This window comes from Chinchilla lanigera, unplaced genomic scaffold (assembly GCF_000276665.1).
Source record: "Chinchilla lanigera isolate Chin_1 unplaced genomic scaffold, ChiLan1.0 scaffold00051, whole genome shotgun sequence".
NCBI classification, from domain to species: Eukaryota; Metazoa; Chordata; class Mammalia; order Rodentia; family Chinchillidae; genus Chinchilla; species Chinchilla lanigera.
In genome coordinates, this window is record NW_004955452.1 from 9,721,058 (window position 1) to 9,741,074 (window position 20,017).

The window sequence follows — 20,017 nt, forward strand, 5'->3', positions numbered from 1 at the left end:
GTAAAAAAATCTGCATATATTACGGTTTCAACAAATGTTGGTGGGTTGAAAAAGCCATCTTCCCTCTCTGGATCTTAATTTCTTCTCACTGACAAGAAGAGAGTTCTAATGCTCTGTTTCTGGCAGTACTAGGGATTAAACCCATGGCCTTTGCACTGAGCTACTTCCCCAGCCCTTTTTTATTTTTAGATAAGGTTTCAGTTGCCCAAACTGAGCTTAAACTTGTGATCCTCCTGCCTCAGTCTCCTAGAGTGTTTGGATTACAGGTGTGTTCCACCATACCCAGCATGTCCTGTCCTTTAAAAAGAAGCTGGAAGATCAAGTAAGACAATGATTTCAAAAGCAATAAATATACTGGAATGTGCTTTCTTAACAGCAAATTGCTATGCCCACATTTTCATTCATTATTAAAATAATTACTAAATTCTTGGCTTCACACAAAGGTAGGATTTTTTTTTTTTTTTGGTGGTACTGGGGATTGAAACCCAAGCTCCACCCCCAGCCCTCTGTAAATTTTGAGACAGTGTCTCATTAATTTGCCCAGGCTGGCCACATCCTCCTGCCTCAGCCTTCCAAGTAGTTAAGATTACAGACAAGTGCCACAGTGTCGGGCCTCAAGTCAGATTCTTGCTGTTTGTTTCCCAAGAGCTTCATGGTGTATATGAGAAATATGGCCACACTATCTGAGTGTGCACCCTGTCTTTCACATTATTAGCTGTGTAACCTTCAGCTAGGTCACTTAACATCTCTGTTCCTTAATTTTTTCATCTTCAAAATGGGGACGACAAACTTGGCCTGGTGACTCAGGTTTGTAATCCTAACATTCTGGGAGGCTGAGGCAGGAGGATGGCAAGTTTGAGCCCAGATGGGGCAATTTAGCAACTTAGTGAGATCCTGTCTCAGGAAAAAAAAAGCGAGGATGGATGGGACGATGCTAAGAGCACAATTTCATGGGGTGGTTGTGAGGCTGTCGTGAGGGGATGTGTGTAACAGGTTCAGGAGGCTGCCTGGCTCAGCTATGCAGGTCTGCCTGTGGGGATGCGTTGTGAGTCTGGGCCCAGAGCAGCCCTGTTGTGAAGGGGAGGGACACAGGTTGTCCTCCACACCTGCTGCCACCCAACCCATCCAGTCCAGCAGTGACCTGGCCAGGTGGGGCCACAGGGTCCTCTTTCCTCATTCACCCAAGAAGCAGTGATGGACACTGCCCTGTGTCAGGCCTGTGCTGGCACCTGGAAGAATGGGGCCGGGTAGCCCAGGTTGGCCTCGAACTCAAAGCAATCTTCCTGCCTCAGCCTCCCAAGTGCTGGGATTACAGATTGTGCCACCACATCCAGCTTGTCACTTCTTTTTAACATTGTCCTGAAGATTCTAGCCAGGACAGTTAGGCAAGAAAAAGAAATCAAAATCACCCAGGTTGGAAAAGAAGAAATAAAACTCTCTATTTGTAGGTGACATGATCTCCTGTGTAGAAAAAGCTAAGTTATGAGAGCTAGTAAATTAGGTCAGCGAGGCTTCAGAATTCAGGATCAATATGCAAAAATCATTTGTTATTCCTACCCATTAACAATGAAGAATCCAAAGATGAGAATAATTTCACTTACAATAGCATCGAAAGGAAGAAAATAGGATAAATTTCTCTGGGAGAAATCAAACATGATGGATCGCACCTGTAATCCCAGGATTCAGGAGGCTGAGGCAGGAAGATCAATATGAGAGGCCAACCTGAACTACACAGTGAGACCCTGTCTCAAAAACAAAAACAAGCCAGGTGTGGTGGAACATGTCTATAATCCCAGCACTCGGGAGGCTGAGGCAGGAGGATTGCCGTGAGTTTGAGGCCAGCCTGGGCTACATAGTGAGTTCCAAGCCAGCCTCAACTATATAGTGAGATTCTGACTCAAAAAAACCCCCAAAAAACAAAATCCCAAAAACACTCTAAAACCAAAACCAAAGCTAAAGTAATCAGGACAGTGTAGTTCAGGCACTTATGTCCTTAAGATAGACATACAGATAAATGGAATAAGGGTCCAAAAATAAACCCATACACTTATAGCCAATTGATTTCCAACAAGGATGCCATGGCCACTGAACAGAGAAGCTCATCCTTTCAACAAATGCTTCAGGGACAACTGAGTATCTTTCCATGCCCAGAAGAATGAAACTGGATGCCTACCTTCTGCCACCTTTTTTATTTTTATTTTTATTTTTATTTTTATTTTTTTTTGAGACAGGGTCTCGCTATGTAGTTCAGCCTGGCCTATACTCACTATCTACACCAGATTGGTCTCGAACTCACAGCAATCCTCCCGTCTCAGCCTCTTGAGTGCTGGGATTACAGGCATGTGCTATCACCATGCCCAGCCCTCTTGTCGTACTTTAAAACTCAGTCAAGGGCCAGGGATGTAGCTCAGCAGCATAAGCGCTTACCTGGCAAGCCTGAGGTCATGAGTTCAATTCCCAGTGCCAAAAATAGAAAATAAAAAAAAATAAAACTCACTCAAAATACATCAAAAACCTAAATGAAGGAGGCAAAAGTATAAGATTTTTAGAAGAAACACAAGTCTAAATCTGCCTTGGATTAGGCAATCATTTCTTTATTACAATACCAACAGTCCAAGTAGCCAAAGGAAAAGCAGATTAAATTGGACCTCATGGAAATGGAAAACTTGTTACATCAAAGGACACAATCTATGTTGGCTCATGCCTGTAATCCCAGCACTCAGGAGGCTGAGGCAGGAGGATCATTGTGAGTTCAAGACCAGCCTGGGCTACAAAGTGAGCTCAAGGCCAGCCTGAACTGCATAGCGAGACCCTGTCTCAAAAAGACAAAAAAAAAAGGACACAATCGAGAAAGGGAAGAGCCAACCCAAAGAATGGAAGATATTAATAAATCATACATCCATTAAGGGTCTAGAATCAAAGTATATAAAGGACTTTCCATCCATTAATAAAAAGATAAATAACTCAATTTTTAAAAGGGCAAAGAATTTGAATAGAAATTGCTCCAAAAATATACTAATATGCACATGAAAATATGCTCAAAAGCATTTGGCACTGGAAACTGCAAACCAAAACCACAAGATACTACTCCATACCCTGTAGGATAGCTATAATCAAAAAGACAGATAATAAATCAAGTGAGGTGGTGCACACCTGTAATCCTAGCACTCTGAGAAGCTGAGGCAGGAGAACTGCAATCAAGCCCAGGGCGGATAACTTATAGGGTAGCAACACTCTTCTCAAAATTAAAAAATAAAATGAAAAGGACAGTGGATATATCTCAGTGCAAAGGCCCTGGGTTCAATCCCCGTTACCAGAAAAAAAATTTAAAAAGGTGGCAGGAGGTTGAGGATATAGCTCAGTGCAAAGATTCTGGGTTCAGCCCACAGTACATGTAAGAAAGAGGTGGGGGGGGGAGGGGAGGGAGAGAAGAAGAGAGGGAGGAAAGAAGGAAGAAATGACGAAAGAGAAAGGAAGAAAAAGAGTTTGAGGTCAGCCTGGGCTACACATTAAGCCCTGACTCAAAAAGTAGAACAAAAATACAAACAAAACACAGGAAAGAAAGAAAGTAAAAAGAGATAATAACAAGTGTTGATGTGGAGAAACTGGAACTCGCTGGCATTGCTGGTGGTAAAGCAAAGTGGTACAGCCACTATAGAAAGCAGGTTAGCTCCTCAAAAAGCCGAACAGATGCCTGGACTACATAGTAAGACTCTGCCTCCAAAAACTGAAAGAATCCAGACGTGGTGTTGCACATCTGCGATCCCAGCACTCAGGAGGCTGAGGCAGGAGGATCACTGGGAGCTGGAGGCCAGCCTGGGCTACACAGTGAATTCAAAACCAGCCTGGACTACATAGTGAGACCCTGTCTCAAGAAAGCCAACAAAACAAAACAAAACAAATCCCAAAACAGAACACGACAAACACCTGAAAGGAAGAAAGAGAGGGGGGAGGGAGGGAGAAGAGGAAGGGGAAAATGGGGGGAAAGAGGGAGAAAAAAGAAAATCTAGTAGAATTTTCATAAGACTCGGCATTTCTACTCTTAGGTATATATGCCTGAGAACTGAAAATAAAATTCATGCTTGGCATGGATTATTCCAATAACCCCAGCATTCAGGAGGCTGAGGCAAGAGGACTGCAAGTTTGAGGCCAGCCTGGGCTACACAGCAAGATCCCATCTCAAAAGAAAAATTTGTACACAGATGCTCACCCCAGCACTTTCATAAAAGCCCCACAGCTCATCAACTCGTGAATAAACAAAATGTGATATATTGATATAGTGGAGTATTATTAAACCACAAAAATGAACAGAGTATTGATACAGGCTACAACACGGATGCCCCTTAAAAACATTATGGTAACTGAAATAAACCAGACATGTGCTGTATAATTCTACTTATATGAAATGTCCAGAACAGGCAAATCCTATTCAGAGAGGAGGAAAGTGGATTAGTAGTTGACATGGGCTAGTGGCAAAGTGGGGGATTGGGAGTAACTGCTAATAGCTCCAAGGTTTCTTTTTGGTTTTAGTTTTTTGGTACCAGGAATTTTTCTCCCTTTTTTGTACTGGGAATCAAACTCAGGACCTTGCGCTTGCCAGGCAGGCACTTGTGCCACTGAGCTATATCCCTGGCCTGGTACCAGGAGTCGAACTCACAACCTTGAGCTTGCCAGGCAAAGTGCTGTGCCACTGAGCTATATCCCCAGAGAAGGTCTCTTTTTAGGATGATGAAAGTATTCTAAAATTAGTGGTAAAGGCCAAACAACTCTGTGAATGTATTAAAAACCACGGAATTATATACTTTATTTAGTTAATGGTGTTGGTGGATTGAACCCAGGGTCTCTCACCCATGTGAAGCACACGCTGTACCGTGCAGCTACACCCCTAGACCCATAGTGCATACTTTTTTTCTTTGTCTCTTTGAGACAGGGTCTCACTATGCAGTTCAGGCTGGCCTTGAGCTCACTTTGTAGCCCAGGCTGGTCTCGAACTTGCAATGATCCTCCTGCCTCAGCCTCCCGAGTGCTGGGATTACAGGCGTGCACCACCACGCCCGGCCATGGTGCATACTTTAAAACAGAAAACTGTACATGTATGTGCACATGGCCTGATGCGGCAGGGCCACAGACTGAACAGGAAAGCAGGCTGGCCGTGGCCCCTGGGGACTGAACTTCACCCTGGAGGGGTCAGGCTCCTACTGTGGGGGATCAAACCCGAGTTGGAAGGTCATTTCCCCTGCTCGGCCCACTCTTCAGTGACCTGATGCACAGGAAAGAATCCCAGTCCCTGACTTACTTGGGGGCCTCCCCTGCTAAGGCGCCCAGGAAGGAGGCACTGACTGGAAACCGGCCTCACTGCTATGTTACAGCAGCCCCTCCTGCCTGCTCCTCCTTCTGACCAAGAGCCAGGTGGGAAGTCTGCCCAGCAACAGCAGCGGTGTCAGGAGCCAGTGGGCAAAGGTGCCTGGTGGCCTCGCGGGTCCCCCTACAACTTACCCTCTCAGCCTTGGCTGAGATCCCAACTTCTCCTTCCAGGGAGGGTCACAGCAGCCACCAACATCTGGACTGCGGTGCTGCCGGCCCAGGGTGTCGGATCATCAGCCCTGTGGGACGGATGAGGGTGCCGAGGTGCTGGAGGGTGGGGGGCCTGCAGCCTGGTATCTTCCCCTGGCCCTGCCCTTCTGCCATCACCAAATGGGCATGGAGGAGTCAATGAGTGGAGTGAGTGTCACTCCCCGCCATCCTCCTGGCAAGCGACCTGTTACGGGGGTGGCAGTGCTCGGTTCTGACCTGGCCTGGTCATTTGCGGCCTGTGAGCATAGGTCAGTAGGAAGCGACCAGGGGAGAAGAGCTGCACAGACTAGGCTTGAAGTGCCCTGCTCTGAACGTGAGCACGAGCATTAAGGGCAATGGGTAAGATTTTGCTTGCACTGGTCTTGTGCCAGGCTTTGCGCCAAGCACCCAGTGTGCACCACTTCGTTTAGCCCTCACAACTACAGATGAGGGGCAGGGCGGGACCATCCTTCTGCGGAAAGAAGGCTCTAGCTCAAGATCTCAGGGCTGCAGAGAGGGCAGACTGCGGCGAACCAGGGGTCCTGACCCCTGCGCTCTTAGCCAAACACCCACAGGCCCCTCCGCAGCTCTCCAGTCTCGCTCTGCCCTTGCCAGGCAGGTGGGGAAGACTGAAGGGAAGGCAGAGAAGAGCACGAGGGAGGAGGGGAGATGCCTCCTGCAATCACTTCCTGGCTCTGGGCCAGGGGCTGGGAGAACCTGTTGCAGGAAGTGGTGGCTTTATGCAGGTAAGGGCCAGAGAGAGGGGGAAGGGAAGGCCTGGATCTTAGGACCTATTATTTGCCTATGCCGAACAGAGCTCAGTACAGGCGATACCTGACCCGCAGAATGACAGGAAGAGGTATAACAGCTAATGCTTATATGCCACCCTTCTCCCCAGTGTTTAGAAAGCCTTGATTCATTTACTCCTGGAAGAAACACGCCAGGCACACACTCAGGTATTTGCACGTGAGAAATTGAAGCACAAAGTCACTTGCCCGAGGTCACCTGGCTGACAAGGATTGGCACCAGATCTCTGGCTCTCACGTCCAAGAGCTGGACAGACTCACTCCTTACCGGGAGAGTGGGCAGCCCGTCCCCCAGGGGAACGAGGCCCTTGCTGAGGTCACACGTGCCAGCGGGGTCTGAGTCCCTTCTCCTGAGGGGGTCTGTGGTGGTAGGAATTATTCAGGGGCACCTCTACACTGTGGACCCCTTGCCACTACTCCCCACCAGGGCCCAGCCAGAAATGGGGGCCACAGGGAAAGTTTAGCTGCAGGCTCTTGCCCACAGTGGTCCAGAATTGGGCACAGCGGGGCCATTTCTCCTGCTTTCCTGGGACAGCGTATTTCGTTCAAGGTATTTCTTTGTCCGGACTCACACACCCCACCTCTGTCTCTCCCAGATGTGGCATCAATGCCTGCTTCCTAGAACAATCCTTGAAGGATCCTACTGCCAGGCTCCCTGTCCTCTCCTGGGCAGAGGGAAAGGAGACAAGAACTGGACATAAGACCCCCACCTCAGTTTCTGTGTACAACGAAGGGTGGAAGGACCCCTGTGATGCTCTGGGGACCCCTCTGCATTCCAGGGTTCTGCGGCTGGGAGGGCTCCCTTCGGCAGACAGCGATGACTGCAGGCTTCACGCACACCTGCCCACTAAGCACCGGGGATGATGATTCCTACACAGGCCATAATCAAAGCAGCCGCAAGTTTCTAAGCTTTAAGTAAGTACCAGGTGCTGTGCCAAGTGCTCTTCAGGTCTTCTCTCACTGGGTTCACTCAGCAGCTCTGAGACGCAGGTAACGATCACCTCCACTTTGTAGATGAAGAAACGAGGCTCGGGGAGGTGTGAGGCTCTGCTGCTCGCGCGCCTTGGGAAGAACAGAGGCGGGGCCCCAGGGGCTGCGGCTTCCTCTTCTGCAAGGTGGGGCAATCCCGCCACACTGGGTGCAGCTGCGAGGGTGGCAGCTGATCACACACAGCAAGCACGGGCCCCAGCAGGCTTGAGAGACCATCTCCACACCCCACCGGGTCCCACTTCACAGCCTATGGAGCCAGGCGCCAACAGGCCTTGCCTGTCACAGCTGACAACGACGTGTGATTCCCAGGCTGCGCCCCAGACGGCCTCTCACTTCAGCGAAGGATCCTTGTGTCCTTGGTGGCCTGTCTTGGGGATGACAGCTAATGGCGGCTTGGGGACAGGAGTCCACTCAGATGGCTCATGGGGTTGCTGGCCAGACAGGCAGTGACAGGCTGAGCAGCTGGCAGTCCCCGAGACTGAGCAAGTAGTGGGGGAGCCGCTGCCTGCATCTGACCCCCATTTCCAGATACTGCTCTTTAACATTTGGAGGTTTTCAGGACCGGGGCAAACAGCCAGGCATGGTGATATATGCCTGTAATCCCAGGATCCAGGAGGCTGAGACAGGAGGATCACCATGAGTGATCTGCACCATGAGTGACCAGCCTGAACTGCATGGCGAGACCCTGTCTCAAAAAAATGAATAAATAAATAAAAAGAAAGGACCAGGGCAAGGGCCTGGAGGCTACATATCATGTGCCTAAAGAGTTAAGAGCTATAGCCAAGATAGCAAACCTTAAACAAAATACGTTCTATCCTCCTACTTTTGCCTACTGGTCTGGACAGCCAGGCTGGGAATTTCAGTTTCTCTGACTGCTGAGAGTTTGGTGCCAGAAGACAGATGCATCTCTGGACAGCTGGGAAGGCCAGGCCAGGTGACACTCATATTTCTGGAGGGGGCCTCACACCCAGGTCTGAACACTGGAGAACACACATCAGCAACAGACAGACATGCCCGGCAGTGAGCTTGCTCTCCCCTGGGTCCAGCCGTGGATACACCAACAACACAGGTTGTCCTACGGAGAAGGCCCAGCAGGTCCTGCAGTGGGCCTGGGCTGCCGGACAGCAGACTCTGGGGGTCTGAGTATCTCCAGTGGGGTCTAGATGGGGGGAGGTAGCAAAGGGTATGCCCTGAGGAGGGCAGGGTGAGGCCCCCCAACACCCCTGGAAGGCCTGAGCCTTGCTCGCACAGCCTGTTCAGTTCTTCCCTGACCACTGAAGGTCTCTAGGAAGCCTTCCTGCAATGCCCACATTTCTTACTGGCTTCCTTTCTGCCTTTTAACAGCACCCACCATGTGTGATCGCTCACAGCACCGAAGCCCCCAAGGGCATCACCTGTGGCTCCCTCTCCCTGCATCTCTGCACCTGACAATGCCCCGTGCAGCAGGAACTGGGTGGAGGTCTGACTGGCTGAATGGACTGGGAAGCCTTGTGGTCAGCCACTCGCCTTCACCCGCCCTGGTGTTCACTCCAGCATACCTTCCCTGAGTGCCTTTGGAGGACTCCGCTCCGTCCCTGGCTCTCACACCGCACCAGGCCTCAGTGAGCTCACAGACCAGGGAGAGGGATTCGGTGTGGAACTGGGAGCAGAAATACAACAGCAGGACACCTGTGGGCTGGAGGGCGGGGCTGGGGCTTACGGAGGAAATGATGGATGAACCGGCCTAAGAGCCGGAAAGGGGACAGGACTCCTGGAGGCAGAAGAGCAATGCAGCCAGGCGCGGTGGCGCATGCCTGTAACCCCAGCACTTGGGAGGCTGAGGCAGAGGGATCACAAGTTAAGCCCAGGCTGGGTAACTTAGTGAGGCTCTGTCACAACATTTAAAGTAATAAAGGACTGGAGACGAAGTTGAGTGTGAAGGCCCTGGGCTCAATCCCTAGGAACACCCCCATCCTCCCGTAAGGCACACTGTAGAGCCCTAACCCAGACCTACTAAATCGGAGACTCTGGGAGAGGTCTAGAAGCGTGTCCTTTAACAAGCCCTCCAACTGACTCCGACACCGAGGCTTTAGGCTTCCGGCAGGCAGGAAGGCGAGGCAGGATCAGCACTGCACTTTACTAAGGTCACTCCTGCGGCCGAAGGGAGGCCAGCTCCGGGGCAGTCTGGCAAGGGGCTGGTAAAAGGCCCGCATCTGAAAGCTGGCCTCTGTGGATGTCACCTCCAGCTGGACAGACTGCTATAGAATAATACAGCTTCCCGTGAGAAAGGGAAGGGGCCACTGGGAAGGCTGAGAGGCCTGCGGGCACAGGGCCAGTTGCTACGGTGACCACCTGTCACTTGGAGAAAGGGGGCAGGGTCCCAGAGAGGGGTCAGTAAGGGGGAGCTGGTTGTCATGGCAACCTCCCCTCAGGTGGAGCAGAGACAGAGAAGAAGGAAGGTCGGTTGTCCCCAGGTACCTCGCCCTCCTTCCCAGGATGGAGCCTGCAGAACCTAAGTTCCTCCTCTGACTCCATCTGGCCATTATCCTCCTCTGTCCAGTTGGGCTCTAGGTGGCAGATTCCTCCGGTCCTCCTCATGAAGCCACACCCTCCTGGTCACAGCCTGGGCTTCCTGAGGTTAGCATGGTGACCTTCTCTAAGAGGCCAGAGCCTTCACCTTCCTTTGCCAAGGCTGCTGCGACACATCTGGAGGTGGTGACCCACGCGGGTGGTGGGCCCTTCCCACTCTGCCTCAGCTGGCACAGGGTGAGAAGACAAACAGGAGGCTCGGTGTCTTCCCTTCCATTTGGAAGGGCACTCTACACGGCCTCGCAGGACCGTCCACAAGGCAGGTATGGACAACCTCAGCCCAACTTGACCATTGGTCATGGGGGGGAACACCAAGTTCAAGCAGTCTGAAGTGTAAAAGGCCTGGGTTAGAGCTCTGCAGCATCACTGTGGCGACCCAAGCGGCCTTCAGCATATCCCTAGGCTGTTTCCTCATTTGTACATAAGAGACAGCACCTACCCAATGGCGTCACCACAGGACCAAAGGCAGAAATGCACTTGCAGGAGAAGCACAGGCATCCCAGCATCCCAGCACTCAGGAGGATCATGAGTTCAAGGCCAGCACAGGTTACATAACGAGTTCAAGGCCATAGTGTCACAAAAAGCCAAAAACCAGAAAACCAAACAACCTGGTGTTACTGTTAGTACTACTATTTTTTGTTTGTTTGTTTATTTCCGGTACTGGGAATTGAACTCACGACGTGGCGCTTGCCAGGCAAGTGCTGTACCGCTGAGCTAAATCCCCAGCCCCTGTTAGTACTACTATTAATACTATTATTATTACTATTAATACTATTAATATCTGGCAAAGAATGGTGTCCTGCCTGGTAGACTGCCTCCTCCAGGCAATTTATATTTCCTACAGTCCTTGTAGTTTTTATTCGCTACGATCTGCTGAACAGATGCTTACAGGAAAGCAGGAGCCGCGTGCTGCCTTTGAGCTTTCCCACAGTCCCTGGTCCAGGCCCAGGTCGGGAGCACCCAGGAAGCTCAGCCCGAAAGGACTTGGGTCTTTCTGACTCAGCATGCCAAACTGTGTGCAGCGCAGACACCTCCGCCCCAGCCTCTAATGAAGGGCCCTCACCCCTGCCTGGGATGTTGCGGGTCCAGGGTGTCGGTGTCCAGGGACAGCAGAAGCTAAGCGGCAGCTTCGGAACCTGGGGCTACAGGGAAGCCCCAGCCACCCCCTCCCCGGGAGAGCTGATAATAGGAGTGGTTCTAATTATGCTCTAATTGCTTTCTTCCAGGCAGCTTCTCTGGAGCCAAGGAGTTCAGAGTTCATGAATAAATGAAGAGGGAGGAAGTGGGAAGGGATGTTTATTGATCCACAAATCTCTGTGTGCCAGTGTCTGCCCCACAAATGCTTGGGCATGAAGCAGTATGCAAGGGTTTTTCTCTCACTGCTCCCCCTACCCCTTCAGGACTGGGGACTGAATCCACGGCCTTGCACGTACTGGGCAAATATTCTACCCCTGAGCTACATCCTCAGCCCTTTAAAAACATTTTTCTTAAATTTCATTTTGAGACAAGGTCTCATGAAGTTGCCCAGGCTAGCCTGGAACTTGCAATCCTCCTGCTGCAGCCTCCCACGCAGCTGGGATTTTTCAGGCATGCCCCACCACGACGGCCTCAGCGTGCAGTTTTGAACACACACACTAACAAGCACACACATGCCCCTTCCCTCCAGTCTGTCTCTCCCTGGAACAGACTGGAAGGGGTGAGAGGAACATCAGAGAAGGGTCCTAAATGGGCTTTGGGTCCCAGTCTCTGAACTACTGCTGACTTACACTGCAGCTTGGGCAAGTGGCAGAGCGTCTGCGGGCTTCGGTCTCCCCAGCCAGCTGTGTCAGGGGGGAGGTGACACGGGACAGTCTCTCCGAAAACCCAGCCTTTCATGCATGAGAGGGAAAATGTGCTGAGCTACACCAGGTGGGCATTGGCCCCTGAGACTGTCCCTCCATCCAACGCCACACGCTCTAGGAACAGGCTGGAGGCTCCAAGGCAGTGGCTGGAGGGACGCTCACATTCGGGGCTACCACCTTGAGGCTAGGACACCTGGTGGTCAGATGACTGCTCTGCCACTTTTTTTGTTTGTTTGTTTCTGGTACCAGGAATCGAACTCAGGACCTTGTGCTTCCCAGGCAGGCACTTGTGCCTCTGAGCTATATCCCCAGCCCCTGCTCTGCCACTTGCAGGCTATAAGGCCCTTGGCAGAACACTCCTCCTTTTTTCTCTCCCTCCCCTCCTTATTCTTGCAGTACTGAACCCGGAATGTGGAGCTGCATCCCCAGTTTTTTATTTTAAGACAGGGTCTTACTAAGGCACTAATTTGCTCAGGCTGAGTTTAAAATTGGCAGTCATCCTGCCTCAGCTCCCAGAGTGCTGGGATTACAGGCATGGGCCACAAAGGTCAGACATTTCAGCTTCTTGAGCCTCAAGCTGGTCCTTGTGTCAAACGGGAATGACAGCAGATGTGCTGTGAAGGGTCATGGAGGGTATTAGCGGTTTGAGTCCTGCGCCTGGCACAGAGTAAGCATTTGGTAGATAAGTGGTAGCCGTAACTGCTAACTCTGCCAACAGCCCTGCAAGGTGCAGACTGTTGCTTGTAGTATAGAGGAAGAAAATGAGGCACAGGGCTGGGGTGTGGCTCAGTGGTAGAGCACTTGCCTAGCATGAGCGAGGCCCTGGTTCATGCCCCAGTACAGAGAGAGAGAGAGAGGGAAGGGGAGAAAGGGGAGGGGACAGAGAGAGAGGGAGAGAGAAAGCTTGCCCAACGTCATGCATTAAGCTGTCTACTTTGTGTGATCCACCCGTGTCCCAGGGGCTGGCACATAGTAGGTATCTATAAATAGTGTTCTAAATTACAGAAAAGTGGATTTTAAAAAATGCATAAAAACAAGCCCTGCTTCTACTGTACAAGGTAGGGGATGGACTGATGAAAGAAGTAGAATGAAGTTTCTTTCAAGGTCATAGCAAAATATTGGGTTTGAGGGACCCCAGGACTCCTTGCCTCCTAAGATGGAGAAATAGGGGTCCTTGGTATGTGCTTTTTTTCTGAGACAAGGTCTCACTATGTATTCCAGGCTGATTTTTTGCTCACTATGTAGCTCACGCTGGCCTTCAACTCAAGATGATTTTCCTGCCTCAGCCTCAGTAGATGCTGGGATTACAGATGTGCATCACCACTCCTGGACAGTGCGTGCTTTTTTTTTGTCTTTTTGAGACAGGGTTTTGCTGTGTAATTCAGGCTGGCCTTGAACTCACTTTGTAGTCCAGGGTGGTCTTGAACTCACAGTGATCCTCCTGCTTCAGCCTCCTGAATGCTGGGATTATAGGAGTATGCTACCACACACAGCCCAATATGTGCTTTTTGAAGGAAATTTATTTATTTATTTATTTATTTATTGAGATGGTCTTGTTACATAGTACAGGCTGGCCTTGAACTCACAGTGATCCTCCTGCCTCAGTCTCCCAAGTGATAGGATTACAGATGTGTGTCACTGTGCTTGGCTGGAAAAAAATTTTTTTTATACTTTAACTTTTATTTTATTTTATTTTTTGGAGGGTAGGGGAGTTTTACTGGAAAAAATAGAGCTCCTGGGTTTCCAGGAGGGGTCCCAAGTGGGTGGCCCTTGAAGGAAGGAAGTACTTTTATGCCTTCATGACTTCCACTAAGAACCCTGGTTTTGACATGGTCAGAACCTGCTCTGCCTTGCTATGTGACTCTGGGCCAGTGCCTCGGAATCCTCATCTGTGAAACAGAAATGTGGACCACAAGATTCCACCACCAGTGCTGTTATGGGGATGACAGAGATGGCACATGTGAAGCCATAGGGTATTGGGGCCAAAAGGGTGCTCCGCCCTGCTGAGTGTACCAGCTCTGGGCCTCGGAGTCTGTTCCTGTAACCAAGGGAAGACAGGGCTGGGGATGGACAGTGCTTGCCTAGCACGTGTGAGGCCCTGGATGTGATTCCCAGTATGCATGCTAACTGCTCACCACACAGGGTTCACCAAGCAGCGTGCAGCGAATGTTCCTACGCTGGTCTAGCTATTGCAGTAACAATGGTACGAGGCGTGTCCTAAGTGTACCGTGAATCTTGTCTATCAGGTAACACTTGTGTAGAGATCCTGATGTCTATTTTACAAATGGGGAAACAGAAAGAATAAGGACTTGGCCAAGGTCACAGAGCCAGGTCTGTGCAGATCCAAGCCTATCTGGACAGCAGGTGTAGCAGGGGCCTGAGACGCTCCAGTGGATAAGTGCAAGGCCTCCCACAGCAGCTGGGCATTCCTGCTAGCGGCCTGAGGACTCTGGAGGGGCTGAAAACCCTCTCTTGTGCTCCTGGTGGCTCCCGGGCTGGCTTGTACAGAGAGGTGTGTCAGAGGACAGGGAGGGCTGACTTGCCTTCCTGGCCCACCTGGCTGGCCCCTCCACTCCGGGGCTGGCTGCAGAGGCCTTGGAAACAATCCAGGGGCCCAGGACCAGAACACTATTTGTCAGCTTTGTATGGTGGTGGCAGGCTTGTCTCCATGGCAACAGTGCAGTGTGAAGGCATCCTGGCATCATTAGGGAGCGCACTGAGTAGTATAAACAGAGGCTGCAGTAGATTACACGCCTATTATGAGCAGTCTCAGGCTCTGAGCACTGGTAATTATGCCTAATTGTGCATTTAATTGTGTAATTGAAAACCCACATCTCTGGTTCAGGCTGGGGCTGCAGAACCTACCCCCTCCCAAAAGAAAAGAAGGTTAAGAGCCAACTCTTCCTCTGGAAATCTCAGGGCTGCTTTTCCTTCTTGGGCTTTTCCTTTCCTTCAGTGGGCAAGGCGGGTAAAATGCCTGTACACTTTCATTTCACTGATTCCTGTGCTAGGAGCTCACCCACGCCCTGTGATTTGGGGCAGGGGCAGGAAGGAGCAGGCTAAAGGCAAAGGCACATGGGTAGAGCCCCAAAATGTCCATACTTTTCATTATTCATAATAAATACTATTTTGTGTTATTAGCACTGTCCTCTCAGGACCTAGAGGCAGCATCGGGGTGGTCCCAGGGACCTGGTTCTTTACATCACATGTTCCAGGAGTCACCCAGCCTACACACAAAGCCTCAATCACTGCCACAGGCAGGGAAATCACCACCTGGTTCTCAGCCCCCACCCCTGCACAGCCTCTGGAGAGTTTGAAAAACTCTGGAATTCAACATCTTCCTCCAATGTCCCATTTCACAGACTGGGGAAATGAGGCCCAGAGAGGGACAGGGCCGGCACAAAGTTACACAGTACCAGGGTCCTAGGATTTTCTGCCTTGCATCCGAGGGCATGTTTTATACCCTAAGGTGACTCAGCACCCCTTCATAAATAGTTGCTGCTGGGCATAGTGGTGCATGCCTGTAATCCCAGCACTTGGGAGGCTGAGGCAGGAAGATCACAAGTTCAAGGCCAGCCTGGGCTACAAAGTGAGTTCAAGGCCAGCCTGAACTGCACAGTGAAAGCCTGTCTCAGAGACAAAACAAACAAACAAAAAAACCAAATAAATAGTTGCTGATTTTGACTCTTTGTAGGGTGAGCTGGTGGCAGTTGCTACTCTCTAACCCCAGAGGATCAGTCTTCTTAGAGTTGGGAAGGCTCACCTGTGCTAGTTCAGAGGTTAGGGATGGGCCAGGACCTCCCGGAGCCAAATGTCTGTGGTCTGAGATTGATTTTACAATCCACCTGCCACATGCGCATTCGGATGGGGACAGTGGAGACTAAGAGACAGAACAGGGGTCACCCAAGTCCCTGATAACCCAACACCCAGGCAGGAAGCATTGAGCAGGCCATCCCAGGCAGAAGTCCCCCTCTCCCCGGTTCCTCACTCCCATCCGTCACCACTGCCTGCAGCAAGGTGGGCAACAGGGCAGCGACTGTGACCTCCTCCTGGGAAGGAGGGCGCTCACTGCTGGTTCAGGGCCGGAGGAGTCTTTTGAGATCATGAGTCCAGCCTTTGCCCTCCCAGCGAAGGCCACACCCTCATCCCGGATTCCCTCGTGCATGCCGGGACCCTGCGCCCAGAGCACTTCCTGCATTATCTTCGGTCACACGCATTGCAGTCCCGTGCATCATAGTCCTGAGAGGCATTGCTGTTCTTATGCCCATTTGACCGGTCAAGGAGCAGCAAGGTCAAGGCCACATGGATCGAGGAGAACCACTGCTCCCTCTTGGCCTTGCACTGGTTGGGAAAGAGGACTGCACCCACTGCCTACCCGACAGTATTCAGATTGATGGAACCTGCTGTCTCATACCTTGGACATTCCAGAGTGGGAATCGTTTATGAGCTCCTGCTCTGCATATCTTAGCTCAATGGAGCTCTCAACAATGGCAATCTCCCCACCGTGGATTATTATCTTGATCTCAAGAAGTACACACAGAAGCTCTGCAAGGTTAAGGGTCTTTGCCCAAAGTCATCCAGCAGGAAAGAGGCAGAGGCGTAATGTAAATCTTGGCCGACCCCAAAGCCCAGGCTCTGCCTGCTTGGCTCCCTCGCCCCTGTGTGTGTCAGCTGCTTTGAGGGGCAGGGCTAGGAGGCCAAGGCCACATTAACACCACACTGTAAGGAGCGTGACCCGAGATAAGGCAGGGAGGTCTTCTAAAACTTCAGGTGCTCGGCCTCCACCCCACTGGCAGAAAAATGTGTGTCCCCGGCAGGTTTGCTTTGCTGCCTGACACCTCCTCAGATTCGGGGATATAGCTCAATGGCATAATCGCCTGCCTGGCAAGCGCAAGGTCCAGAGTTTGATTCCCGGTACCAAAAAAAAAAATAAACAAACAAAAAAATAAAATAAAATGACATCTTTGGTGTCAGTCTGCCCTCTTGTTACCCACCTCTCCTTAAAACTAGAAGGAGGAACATGTTCTAGTGATTGAAGCTGCCTAGCTCTACTTGGTCCAGATTTTACAATTGTCCTCAAATCCTGTGCATTGATGACTCATTTAAGGACCAGGCTGTACCTCCTGTTTCTTTAGTAACAAGTTATTTCACTCTTCTGAGCCTCGGTATGTCCATCAGTAAATGGGCACAAAACCCAAATCTACCTCATAGAGTTGTTATGAAGGTTGATGAATTGTGCAGATTTGTTTCTTCCCTGGGTAACTTTCTCAGCTTGCACTGTAGTTCCCTTAAACCCAGCACAAGCTTGAGACAGGCAGAGATAGTGTGCAATATCTGCTCTGGGCCGCAGATATAGCTCAGTGGCACAGTGCCTGCCTGGCAAGCACAAGGTCCCGAGTTCAACTCCCAGGGCAAAAAAAAAAAAAGGCAAATTTCAGCTCAGGAGATCTGGCATCTAGTAACACATATTACGGCTGGGGAAGATTTTGATTTCTCTACCTACTTCTCCTCTGGCATCCCCATAGCCCTACAGCAGGAGTAATAAGGGACGCAGAGTAGAAGTGGGGTAGCCTCAGATCTGGGTTTGAATCCTCATTCTGTACCTAATATTTATGCGGCCATGAATAAGCCAGATAAGACTGAGGAACAAATTATACAAAATGCCTAGCACGGTGACATCAAACTGAAGGAGATTACTGTATTAGTTCCCACACAGCCCCACTTTCTCCACATAAAGAAGCGTTAGCAGGGTGTAGTGGTTCATGCCTGTAATCCCAGCACTCTGGGAGGCGGAGGCAGGAGGATCTCAAATTCAAGTCTAGCACAGGCAACATAGCCATTTACATGAGACTTTGTCTCAAAAAACAAAAATAACAACTACAGCTGAGCAGTGACAAAGAGATAAAGAGAGAGGAAGGGAGGGAGGGAAAAAATGAAGACTTGGGGTGTTTATGGGCATGACCTTGATCACTAAGACCTCTAATCTAGGAAGAATAGTGTCAAGATGACTTGTCCAAGTCTCCAGCGAGCCACCGGGGGCGTCCCTGGGGCCAAGCACCTTCGGGCATCATCCCCCTGAAGGCTCCATGCTACAGTGGAGGAGAAGTAGCCATTCCGATACTTTGTAGGTGAAGAGGTGGAGGTTCCCAGAGGCCCTTCTTGAAGTCACAAAGCAAGGCGGCGAGGTCTGTGTGACCCCTGCACCCCTGCGCCAGAGCTCAGCACTGCTGTCATTTATAGGGTCCTAATTTTAAAAGCCATCCAGCCACCCATCCCTTCAAAGGACAAGAATCAGGGCCACCCCGGCCCTCCATGCCCTCTTTACTCCAGCCAACTCTGCCCACCGTATAAGGGCCATGACACTTTGTTCAAGGGGACTGAGGCCCAGAAGGGGCCGGTGGTCTAGACAGTTTCACGCTCCTGCCTCTGACGCCAACCCAAGGACTTCAAGCCCCCCACTCAGAGCCAGGCCCTCCCTGGGAACCCAGAGCTTCAGTACAGCTGCTGCGGCGCACAGGCCCCGCCGGGCCACCCCCTCCCTTCCTTGCCATCACGATAGCTAATAACGACATCAATCAGGTTGACCATGTTTCACACCATTACTCGAAGCTCAGCTGGAAGCTACACTTCCCCCCCTCAGCCACCCACCACTTTTGAGAAAGCAAAGCGCTTTGCAAGAGTGAAAGAATGACAATTCCACCCGTACTTTCCCTACTAAGCCCCTGGCACCTGACTAAGGAAGGTCTTTCCACACCGCTGCAAGGTGGGGAAGACGCCAGAGACAGAGGAAGAAGCCAGGCCCAGGAGTGAATGCATGTGTCCAAGGTCACACGGAACGAGGACCAGAACAACCACAACGGTGACAGACTGCTGAGCGCTTGCTGGCTCGCAGCGCTGGGCACTACGAGATGATCCTACCGAACCATTACTTTCATTTTCAGATGAAGAAACTGAGGCGTGGCCCTGCCTGAGCTCACACGCTGGTCACATGGGGGCAGCAAAGGGCCACCAGGCTGCCGCGGTGGTTCCCTGTTCAGGCAGAACACTGCATCCTGGTTCTGCCCCTGCCTAGCTCAGTGACCTCAGGCAAACCTCATGACCATCAGAGCCTCAATTTCCTCATCTGCAAAAAGCGGTCATAAACACAGCAATCCTATTGCGTGAAATTACAACAAAAAGGATGAAACCAGTAAAATCGCAAATGGTTATTGATTGTGGAACATGCACCAGGCCCTTTGCCAAGTACTATACATATGTAGGCTCATTTGGTTAAATGAGGTAATGCACGTTAAGTGCTTAGCACAGGACTCCTGGAATGGGAAGATAATGACCACGATAAAAAAACTGATGACGATTCCCTGAGGCGAGCGTCCCCCGGCTCATCCCCTTACCAGGAGAAGAGGGGTCTACCGAACACTTCAGGGAGCCGGACCGGGAAGGGCAGCTTTGGAAGCAGGAAGAAAACGCAAACAAACAAAAATTGAGGCGAGGGCAGAGTGTTTACCTTGCACACCTGAGGTCCTGGGTTTAGCCCCTAGCACAGTAAAAGGAAACCAGAATTAGGAAGGGAACAAATAGAGTTGGACTGCAAGATGATATACCAGGGAATGGAACCAGGGAAAGGGATATACTCTGAGAGGCTCTTCAGAGCAGAACCGTTTTTTTTTTCTTTTTTTTGGTTTTTCTCCGGTTTTGGGAATTGAACTCACGATCTTGCGCTTGCCAGGCAGGCGCTATGCCGCTGAGCTAAAACCCCAGCCCAAGAGCAGAACCGGATGAAGATGCAGCAAAACCTCCCCCTCCTCTTCTGTCAGACATCAGCCCCAGGCTCTGGCAGGCAGAGCTGACGGGACTCCGGGGAGCCAGGCCAAGGGTTCTTCCCATTTTACAGGTGTAAAACAAGGCTTACAGTGAGGTAGAGACTTGCCCAAACTAGCAAAATAGGCCTTGAACCTAGTCTCCTACCTCTCAACTCAGCTTAGCGCTCAATTACTGATGCTTCCCACCAAAGAGAGTGCAGGGTGCACTTAGATATGTTTAGGTTACTATACTAGACAAGTAACTCTCAGTATGAATGATTAAAACAATAGTAATAGCTACGGCGCATGCCTGTAATCCGAGCACTCAGGAGCTGAGGCAGGAGGATCCTTGTAAGTTCGAGACCAGCCTGAGCTACAAAGTGAGCTCAAGATCAGCTTGAAACTCCATAGTGAGACCCTGTCTCAAAAAGACAAAAATAAATAAATAAATAAATAAATA

General features: G+C 50.7%; 1 protein-coding gene and 1 long non-coding RNA gene across 6 annotated transcripts in view; one reads left to right on the forward strand and one right to left on the reverse strand.

Annotated features, from left to right (window-relative positions):
• Nkain1 (Na+/K+ transporting ATPase interacting 1) overlaps positions 1–20,017 on the reverse strand; it is a 41,243-nt gene that overhangs the window by 17,305 nt on the left and 3,921 nt on the right. Inside the window, exon 1 of one of the 3 annotated variants that reach the window (XM_013519444.1) lies at positions 9,343–9,391. The exons of the other annotated variants lie outside the window; for them this stretch is intronic. The gene's annotated coding sequence lies outside the window, so the exon portion shown is untranslated. Of the gene's footprint in view, positions 1–9,342; positions 9,392–20,017 lie in introns of those variants that run through there. 3 annotated transcript variants of the gene reach the window in all.
• Positions 9,733–11,210, forward strand: LOC102006863. 3 transcript variants are annotated; one of them, XR_001236011.1, is made up of 3 exons: positions 9,733–9,802; positions 9,889–10,180; positions 11,144–11,210. It is a non-coding gene; the product is annotated as an uncharacterized LOC102006863 (long non-coding RNA). The 3 variants fall into 3 exon arrangements; XR_001236012.1 differs by having other exon boundaries at positions 9,760–9,787; XR_262671.2 differs by having other exon boundaries at positions 9,766–10,180.